General features: G+C 40.0%; 1 long non-coding RNA gene across 3 annotated transcripts in view; it reads left to right on the top strand.

The window, feature by feature from the left end:
* Positions 1–10,809, top strand: part of LOC108409958 (uncharacterized) — a 59,607-nt gene that overhangs the window by 11,502 nt on the left and 37,296 nt on the right. For all 3 annotated transcript variants that reach the window (XR_012129405.1, XR_012129406.1, XR_012129404.1), the window contains exon 2: positions 9,735–9,786. This is a non-coding gene — a long non-coding RNA (uncharacterized lncRNA). The remainder of the gene's footprint in view (positions 1–9,734; positions 9,787–10,809) is intronic.

The following is a 10,809-nucleotide window of genomic DNA, read 5'->3' as shown; positions in this document are numbered from 1 at the left end:
TTTCAGACTACCTGGCTTCTCAACATTGTGGTGTTACGGGTTGAGTTCATTCTCGGTCCTTGTCCCCACCGCAGCAAAGAATTGAAAGGCAGAGACACAGTAGCAAAGCACAGTGAAAGTTTTACTTGAATACACTCCAAGGGAGGAGTGGGTCAGAGTCAAGGTAGACAAAGGCCTCCACAGGTTAAGCAGGAGGCCTATATATTGCATTCTGGCTAGGACGCCCTCTTTGACTGACAGGTGGGTTATTTGATTGACAGGTCCACCTGTATAGCCATCCCTCTCAGTGCACATGGCCTTTCCCATGATGAGGTGTGTTTTGGGCAGTCCTTCGTTTTGTTGGATTGCGCCCACGCTGGAATCAGGTTGGGACCAGTTTGATCTGGTCCTGATGGGCAAAGAAATTATTTCCCTGTAAAGCCTTTGTTGACTTCATGTGGGACCCCCTACCTGGGCAGTTTGGACAACTTTTCCTTGAACTTTATCTTCCCCTTCCCCTGGCTGCGCCTGTCTATCTTTCTATCTAACAGTGGCGCCCGGTTACCAATTCGGCCAGTGCATGTTGTTACTCTGGTGCTCTTCCTGGGGAACCGAAAGCACAGAAAGTCATTTCCCTAAAGTTACAAACCTCCAAGGAGTAGAGCTTCTGCAGCTATTTCCAATTCCCTAGACTTTGAGTGAATATGTCTAGTAATAAGGAATTACTATCTAATTTAAAATGAGTAATAGCATTCACTAAAATATACTAATACCAACTGATTGAAGTATGCTTTATTACCAACTTATCTCCATGGTATTTGTCTTATTCTGCTATATCAAAAGTAACTTGCTGAAATTGATGGGAAACATATTTTTGTATTTTGCTAAAGGCATTTGAAGATGCTACTGAAGTTACTGAAGTTTGGTTTATGTTTTAGTTCCCTATGTTGAGAAAATGCATTGCCCTGAATTCCATAATTTAAAAGTAATTGGAACTTTGAAGGCATTATGCTGAATGAAACTAGTCAGAGAAAGACAAGTACTGTATGATCTCACTTACATGTGGAATCTTAAAAAGCCACTCATAGAAACAGACAGAATGGTGATTGCCAGGGGCTCCAGTGATGGGGGAATTGAAGAGATAGTGGTCAAAGGGTACAAAGTTACAGTTATAGGGGGATTTAGTTCTCTGATCTAATGTACAGCGTGGTGACTGTAATTAACAATATTGTTTTGATATACTTGGAAGTTGCTTAGAGAGTAGATCTTTTTTCCCAGCTTTACTGAGACATAATTGACAAATAATATTGTATGAATTTAAGGTGTACAATGCACTGATTTGATACATTTATAGAATGCAAAATGATTACCACCATAGCATTAGCTAACACCTCCATCCTATCACATAATTACCATTTCTTTTATGTGTTGAGAACATTTAAGATCTACTCCGGCATGATCTCATCTTAACTTAAATATATATGCAAAGACCTTATTTTCAAATAAGGTCACTTTCTGTGGCTCTGGGTAGATGTGAATTTTTGGGAGACACTATTAAACATTACAGACAGGGTCAGTATTACTGATCCTTTACCTTCGGATCCACCATAGCTCAGCATGGCATCCCTAATATTAGCAGCTATCATGGACTGGCCACTGCCAGGTGAGCTGCTTACTACATCAGCTCTGGGACCCAAGACTGGGAGGGCTGCTCTGCATTCTTCTGAGAAGTTTCACTCCACTCACCTGTATACCTATATGATGACTCCAAAATCTCTCCAGCCTCACATCTCTCCTGAGGACTGAACTCCTTTTTCTAATGGCTCCTGGACAGCCCACCTTGTTGGCCTATAAGCATCTCTACTTGTATCTTGCTGAAACTTTTATGTCTTCTGATCTTCTTTCTCTGTCCAGCTTACTGGCATGATCGTCAATCGTGTTCTCCTCCCATCCCCCACCCAACCAATCCATGAGAGTCATTCTCAGCTGGGGTCTCTGCCACTCCCCCAGCGTCTCCTCTGTCTCGTCTGGGTCACCTTCCTCTGCCACGGTTCACAGGTCTTTATCAGCAGATACCAGCCTAAATATGGAGATGTACCTACAGAATATTAGAGTTAGAAAATAAGAGTTGTGACTTTGTCACAGATTTAGATATTAAGTGTATTTTGTCTCAGAAAGTACAATGATTTATAGGTAACTCTGTAGTTGTCAGCATGACTTGGACATTATGTTTTGATGTTTGGTATTGCTAAACTTGATCGCCCTAAGCAAATTTCTTCTATTTTCTCTCTCATCTGTAAATACTCCCTTCATCTTCTCCATTTAACAGAAACTCTGCTCTCCAAGGATACCGCTCCCTGCAACCCTCCAGTGCATAGCTGCTCACAGGTCTGCCACCGCCTCTGTGGTGGATGTCCTTCTTTCTCCTCGTTACTTCCAGACTATTTCTCCCCTTCATGCCTACCCCAGCTCCCAGTTTTTAGTCTTTTCACACTATACCTTGTTCTACTTGTCCACAGTGCAGCTATTTATGCATCCCTGGGTCCTTCCCCCTCATTTTTAGAAGACTTTTATCTTCAACTCACTGCCACCCTCTGAAACAACTCCTTATTTCAATATCCAAGTTGATCTTCCAATGGCCAGGCCTCATGATTCCTTGACTTCTCCTCTTCCAATTTTCATGTCATCTTCCCTTAACAGCTGCTTAGCTCCTATGGGCCTCCCAAAACTTTGTTGTATCACCTCCTCACTATAATCCCAATCCCACTTCACCACCTCCAAATCTTCACAGCTAGCTCCTGGCAGCTCTTTTCATCCTATGTCACATTCTCACTTTTCTTCTTACCTGCATTCAATTCTTTGATGAGTTGTTATAATCATTGCCTTTTATAACTCTCAGCTCCACCCTAAATGCACTCAGCGAGGTGCAGCTACAAGCACATAGCCATGCCAATCAGGTTACTGCAAAGGCATATCTGAAGGTCCCTGGAACATTTACCCCTTCCTAGGTAACCCTTCTGGATAACAGGCACACCTTCCTAGATCACTAGTTTTCACATCTCCCCTTCTTTATTCTGGCCTCCAGAACCTCTCCCATCCTTACTCTTTCAGTTTTCCTAACACAGAAGCAATCTGAATAAAATTTCCACAGCTCCTACCACCCCAACAACCCACCATCCACATCTCAATACTTTGCCTTCTCTCCTGTTTTGGTGGGTGGGTGGACTGTCCATGCTCCTGCTAAGGGTGGCTGCTTCGCTTGTGCCCAAGATCAATGACCAATCAATGGATTATTTTTATCAGTACACAATTTGTGCTTTGTCTAATTAAAAAACAGATTCATTTGGTTTCATATCTCCTTCAGCTACTGCTGCATTTTTCTGTTCTCTTCCACAGCAAATACCTCAACATCCCTCCAGTTTCTCTCTTTCTGTTCTTTCATGGACCCCCACAAACTGGTCTCCATGCCATGCCACCACACCTGCTCTTGTCAGGTCACAGTGACCTCTGCATACTGGCTGACTTTCACACCTTGCCTTTTTTGACCTATCAGTAGCTGTGACACTGTGATCTCCTTTTAACACCTAAGTCATCTCATTTCATTTCTCTGCTCAAAAAATTCAGAATAAAAGTCCAAATCTGTACCACGTCCTAAAAACCTCTCTGAACTGACCTCTCAAGAACTCTGGAAGCTTCTGTTGTGAAGCCACACTAGCTTTCAGCTGTTCTTCCAACAAAGCTGGGTGGGCTTCCCCTTAGGACATTTCTGTAGAGAGTTTGCTCTGCCTGGAAGGCTCTCCACCATTTTTATTTGCTTCTTGCTTTCCTCCCTCCTTCCACACCCACCACTAGAATGTCACCCTTGAAAGGTAGAGAGACTGTTTTCTTCGTTTACTGTAATCTCACTGCTAAAGACGTGCCAGACATGTAGTGGGTTCTCATTCAGTGTTTGTTGAATAACTGGGTGAGTGTCATGCTTTGTTCTGACCCTGTGCCTTCCAACATGTTATGTTGTCTTGACCTGGAATACATTTCTCCTCTGCCTGGAAAATATTCATTTCTTTAGACTCACCTTTTTTTGGTGAAAAGTCTTCTTCCCTAGGCAGTCTCTCTTCTCTATCACCCATATTGGTGATTTTAAATATACTTAACATAATACCTTTATCATACTTAAGAAATTGAATGTTGACACAATAAATTCTTTAATATATAGTCCCTATTCAAATTTCCCCAGATGTCCCAGTAAAGTCTTTATGGCACTAAAGCATTTTAAATCGTGGATCATACATTATCTTGTTTTTAAAATTTGCTTAGTTTTTAATCTATCTATCACTAATTCATGCTCACAATTCCAAAAGAAAAGTAAAATCCCCTGTCAGCAAGGCCAAATAATGCAAAAGTCTATTAGTTCTATTTTTTTCTTTCTCTTGGAGTTGCGCCTCCCGTAGGTCTCCCTCTACACTTCCCTCACCACCGACTAAGAATCCCTTGCACCTCTCTCCTAGGCTGGGTTCCATGTGTCCTGGATCTCAAGTCTTCCCCTGTATTGATTTAGAGCCTTGTCTTGGTAGAAAACATCCTCCAGTAGCTTCCTGTGGCAGGGTGCATCAAAGATAAGTTTCTGAGAACCGTACATGTCTGGAAAGACCTGTGTTCTATCCTCAAACTATTGAGAATTTAGTTGGGGACAGAATGCTAGGTGTAAAAATAATTGGCTCTTAATATTCGGAGGACATTGTTCTTTTGGCTTCTGTTTTCCACTGTGGTTTAGACATCCAGTATGTGGATTACTTGTTCTATATTTGTAACTATTCCCTTCCCCCCACTCCCAGGGCTTTTAGGATTATTTCTTTATCCCTTATGTTCTGAGTTGTACAGTGATGTGCCTTAGGTATTTTTTTTTTTAATTCAATAAACTGGGTAGTTGCTTTCAGTAGATAGATGTTCACAGTAGGCAGATGCTTTCAATCTGGAAACTCATTTCTTTCAGTTTTGGGTAATGTTCTTTTATTTATTTAATAGTTTCCTCCTTTTTTTTTTTGTTACCCTTAAAACTAAGTCAGTTATCCTACCAGCAAAAATAGGTCTATTCAGGAATACCAGAGAACTGTAACCTAGGACATGTCACCTACAGCAGAACCACAGGCATGTCCTGAAAACAAAAGGAGAGGAACACCATTTTATAGAGGAAGGGGTGGAGTTAGGAGCGCTGTTTCTAAGCCAAAAGTCCATTGGAGTAAACTGAAACTCCCATGTATTGTGGCTTCTCATTGGCTGAGCTGTAGCCAGAAGGCAGAAGGTGGAAGTCTTGTTCCTGCTGTGGGGTAGAGTAGATAAAATAGTGTGGCATCTCTCTCTTCTGATGGGATCTGAGATTGATGAGGAATGGTGGGCATGAGACCTTCTGTAGGCCTCCTGACACCACATCAGTGAGGTTTCCCTTAATTAATTTTCACAATTTATTCTCATTTCTTTTTCTCATTTCTTTTTCTAGAAGTTTTATTAGTCTGATGTTGGGGAGCCTTGGACTTACCTTTTAATATTCTTATCATTTTTTTCTTATTTTCATTTATTTATTTATATTATGGGCTGTTTCCTTAAAATTCTTCTCTAAACTTTCTATTGAAATAGTTTTTATTCTTATTATTATACCTTTAATTTCCAAAAGCCTTTTATTTTTCTCTTATTGCTTCTTTATTAAAAAAAAAAACTTTTAAATAACACCTTATTCTGTGTCATGGATCCAACAGCTTTTCTTCTTTTTCATAGGATACTAATTATTATTTTTTTCTGAAATTTCTTCTATTGTCTGCATTATTTCTGTTTCTTTTAAGTTATTTATTTATTTATTTATTCATCTGTCTGTGTCTCTTAAGTTGGAGGCTTTCCTAAAATGTCTGGTGAACTTGACTGTGTACCTGTATTTAAGATCGAGGATTAGAAAAGCTGATTTTGATGGGAAGGGGGAAGCTTGATGAGAGGTGAGCTTCACTAGAGGCTTATAAAGCCAGGAGGGGACAGATTTCTAGAGGGCTTACTCAGTGTTAGAGCACAGAAGGATCCATCACTTGGAGTGAAATGGAGTGTCTGTTTTTGGAGGGACAAATTGGTCTGGTTTGACACCTTTCTGGGAAATGACTAGGTAAAGAGACTGGGACTGGAAGGTCATGTAGACCAATATGAAGATTTCCCCCCATTTTATTCTATTTTCAGTTCACTCCCAGTCCCTGTCTTTCTAGGACTGGGTGATGGCAGGGGGCACTTTAATCTCTGAGCCCCTAGGGTCCTGAGATGGGTAGACTTGCTTCTCACTGGTCCCCTCTCTGTTAGTGCTGGGGTTTCAGATTTTTTCCTAGATTAGTCCTAGATTAGTTACACTCAACCACCGGTTTGCCAGCTTCCTAAAGATGGGATTTGGTCTGCTGTTTTTGTATTTCCTGTTCTTAATTTCATTGTAGATTTATAACTTTTATTTTCCTTTTCTGTCTTTTCAGGGGGATTTGGAAGAGAGTGGGGATAAAAAGCATGTGTTCAATTCTCCATCTCTGTGGGTCATTAATAATGTATAAGATGACCACTGCATGATTTTAGAAGAGAACTTCACACATATAAAATTAAATACGCTGGGTTTTATTATGGCAATAAATGTTCCCTTGTTTAAAGGAGCTCAGTATGTATTAGAGCCATCTAGTGGACAACTTGAATTTAGCACCATAGGTTTAAATTTTGAGAGGGCGCCTTCTGAAATTTATGAAAAAACTAAAAAGCATCATTTACTATGTCCTTGGTGTCTCTATGCAAATTCTCCCCAAATAGAAGTGTCTTCTCTATTAAACGGACAGAACACATACACACACACTTATTTTGTAGTTTTAGTACCTATTTCATCTTTATGGCTATCTCAGTTTTAATGTTGACAATTAAAATGTTTCCCTACTAATATCCTTGTGGGAGATTAAAATAGTTGTCCTAATTGCTCTCCTTTCTTTATAACAGCTTCTTTTTTTATTCAATAAGGATAAGATTCTATTTCTTTCTCCTCTGGGGTGTTTCACTATTCCATGGCTGGCCTAGGAATGGATTGAAAAGTAAATGGCAGATACTATTAGGCTGCTGGACTTGGTCAGATGGCAGAAGCTGGGTTCGGATTACCCATGGCCAGCTGAGACAAGCTGCCACTGAATTATGCTGCTCTGTGGTCATGAAGATGTCATGTTGCACCAGTGATTTGAAAAGACATGTTATCCAGCCTCTCAATCTTACCCTAGATAATTTACTTAAAGAAAAAAAAAACTGATCTAAAGATTTCAGGCAGAAATTTAAAATTACTTCTTTGCATAATTCCAAAAGGATTTTATGTCTGTGGTTGCAGGCTCTGCTGTAGATATTCCAAAGCCTCAATTCAGCCAACTCATGAGAGTTCTTGGAGTGTCAAAATATATGAATTTGACAGTGCTTGAGCCAAGTGCAAACTAATTAAGGTTTTAAATAGATCAAGTGTGAGCTGAAACTTGCTACATAATTTAAATGTCATCTAGTGGCCAAGTGTCATTTTTTTCTCAAACAGTTTTGGTGCCTTCTAGTATTTTTTCTTCGGGTGACTAGACACCAAGTAGTTTTTTGAGTCAGGGATGTTATCGCTGCTTCTGCTCTTGGAGTAAAATGGAATTGGAATATTTCCTCATCATAAAAAATGATTAACAGATTGAAACGTGCATAAGTCCCAGCTTTTATTCAAGGCACATCTGCTCATATGGCTTCAAAACAAAGAATTGTTGCTTTTCTGGCTACTCTATCATTGAACAGCACCAGTAGTTATAATTCATTACTTCGTAATTGAAAAATAAAAAGTATATATGTAATACCAGGTAACTAGTATAGGAACAAGATTCTAAATACTGATGGCCAGAGAATTTAAAGGATCAACCTACAGTCTAAGAAAGTTGAAGAACTGTGAGAGAGACATGTCATTTGTCCATAAATTAATGCCATAAATAATGGACAAGTAGTGCGATAATAACGGTAGTAGCAGGAGCTTACATATATTGAATGCTTACATGCCAGACACTGCTGTGAGTGTTCCACTTGTATTAACTCATTCGATCTTTGAAACAAACTAATGAAGTAGGTACTACTGTCGTACTACTAATTGAGGTACAGAGTGGATAAATTGTGTGGCCACTAGTGAGAGGCTGAGTAGGGATCAGAATATTTGGAGTGTCCTTTGCTCTCTTAGCTGGTTTGAATTTTGGTTAAAACCGGTTTGGTTAAAGCATCCTTGGAGAATCATGAACATCCCTTTACTAGAACCAGGGCACAGTCAGCACCTGATCATCCTGGGCTTGGGCTTCAGGTGGGATTTGGGGATGTTGGTTCAAGGATGAGGCTGAGCAAACAGGGCTTGCTGTGGGTCTTTGCCTTGGTTGACTTGCTCTTTTGGATGGGTTGGGGTAAACTGTCCCTGGACAATGGAGAGTAGATTTTACTTTTGAATAATTGTGGTCTGGGGTTATTTGTAACCTCCTTGTCCAGCTTGTACTTCAGATATTAGAGTTGATTGATTTGAATGTAACCAAACTAGCTGCAGTTACTTAATAAACAGGACACCATTAAGCATTTTTCTTTTTGTTGGCCACAAATCTGGTTCTATTCTTATGCTTCAGGCATGTGACCATTTAAAGCCTTAAGGATAAAAATGAGTTTAATACCTCACATAGTGCTTTGTTGACTTCAGTGAGCCTCACAAAGTGTGTTTGAGTTCCGTAATAATGGGTTTATTATTCTCAGTGTGCAGATAAGGAAGCTGGGACTTATTAAGTGGCTGGCCAAAATTCACATGTCTACAGGCTATAGAATTAAGACAAGAATACTTAAGTACTTAATTGCATTTATTAATATGCATACATGTTTTTCCAAGCATGTAGTATGAATATGTGTGTATGCATAAATGATTGTGCCAATGGGATGTTATGGTAGCCTGCTGTAAAGGTGAAAATGATGCTGATTCCAATTTTATAATCTGTTTCCTACTTTCTCAATTATTGTTCAGAGATCTCTAAAAGAAAGTCAGATAATCAAGTCAGCTATGTAGGACAGTTTAAATGTTTTATAGCCCCAAAGGTGGAATCTAGTTCACCTGTCAAGGTTTATCTTAGTCTTCTAATTTTACTTTTTAATTAAAAAAAGTAGAATTCGTATTCTTTAAAAAAAATATTATTCATAAAATGACACCTCTGTAGCAGTTTCACAAGCTTATCATTGCCTAATGCAGTTTATCCAGAAGGAGGCAGCATATTACTATTAAATTGAAGCTTCTGCAATGATTCAAACAAGTGTTTTGTTTTTTCCTCTTTAAAGATGTAGACTGCCTACTCACACACATCCAAAAACGTTTCAGAGCAGAGATTCTTGGGTATCACTATAGATTTGCATGTTAAATAAAATCCAAATTCTGCTCAGATTAAATTTATCTAAAATTACAAGTAGTATATAGTTGGCCAAATTCATTGGCAGGAGCTGTTTTGTAGTAAAGATATGATCGACTTAGAGAGTTGAACAGAAGATGGAGAAGAAAGGGAAAACATATGATTCAACTACTGGTAACTTGTAGAAAATAAGTAATTGGTGAATTAAAGATCAGCTTTAGGGGGGAAACCTTTAATTCACTCAGAAATAAGGAAAAAGAGTTAGTTTCAGTTATCTACCTAATTTCATATATGTAACTTGCTTCTTTTCTTGTTTCCACGGAATCACAGGATCCTTAGAAGGGACCTTGAAATTTCATGTGACATGAGTCAGTGATTGCAGGTGAGAACTCGTTTCATCCATCTGGGGAAGTGAGAGTGTATCTTATTTCAAAGATTTTGGAAGAAAGGGTTCCCAACATGATAGGGGGAATTCAATTATAAAAATGATGGGGTAAGAAGAGGGAGTTTTTCTGTCTGTTTGACAAAAGGACCCAGAGCTAAAACAGGATTGGGGTCTGACACTTTTTCTAAAGTTTTCCTGAGGGGCCAAAGAACTGGGTATCTGTCCCTATCTATCTATATCCCCTGCCCCTTAGTACCCAGTCTCTGGTCTACAAAAGAAGCCTGGGGAGGAATGGGGTGGGCAATTCTTCCCCTTTCAGTGGGGGCAGACTTCTCCTGACTTCCATTACCAAGTGAAGAAAGAGGCTCCAAAATCTAGACTTCTAGGGACTCCCCCCTGGTGACCTCTGCTTAGGCAGCACTCTTGCTGGGCTACCTACTCTTACCAGGTCAGAGAAGACAGAAGCTGGAGAGAGCTGGCTGGCAGGTGGGAGATGGGACAGGGAACAGTCAGCTTGCCCACCTATTATGTGGCATGACCAGGGTGCAAGAAATTCCTTAGGACAAGAGGACATATGGAAGGCAGCTATTTTTTAGCCACCTTGCTGTACAGCCCTCGTGCTCCCCCCAATCTTTCAGGACTGTGCACCATGAGAGGAGGTCCCTCTCTTCATTCCAATTCTCGAGAGGAGTTGCCCCTGGGAGAGGGAGGTACAGGGGGGTGTTTCAGAGACAGGGCTCCTTCCAGCCTCATCTCATTCCAAGCAGTCAAGGTCCCAGTTTACGCCTTTTTCTAGGTGGTAGGAGATGGAATTTATGTAAGAGTTTGAAACTGAAGTTTTAGATGGTCTTTTTCTTAATAACTAAAGGTGATAAAATAGAAAGTGACACACTCTGCCCAGAATATCATGGAGGGGTAGGAAAGGGAAATGTGGAATATGGATGAAGGCAGCACCATTAGTACCATTCTGTGTACTAACTGTAGTGTGGGTTTTTCCTGCACATCACCAAGCAATTTTTC

This window comes from Manis javanica, chromosome 3 (assembly GCF_040802235.1).
Source record: "Manis javanica isolate MJ-LG chromosome 3, MJ_LKY, whole genome shotgun sequence".
NCBI classification, from domain to species: domain Eukaryota; kingdom Metazoa; phylum Chordata; class Mammalia; order Pholidota; family Manidae; genus Manis; species Manis javanica.
Note: the sequence above shows the minus strand (reverse complement) of the source record. Positions and strands in the feature narration are given on the sequence as shown.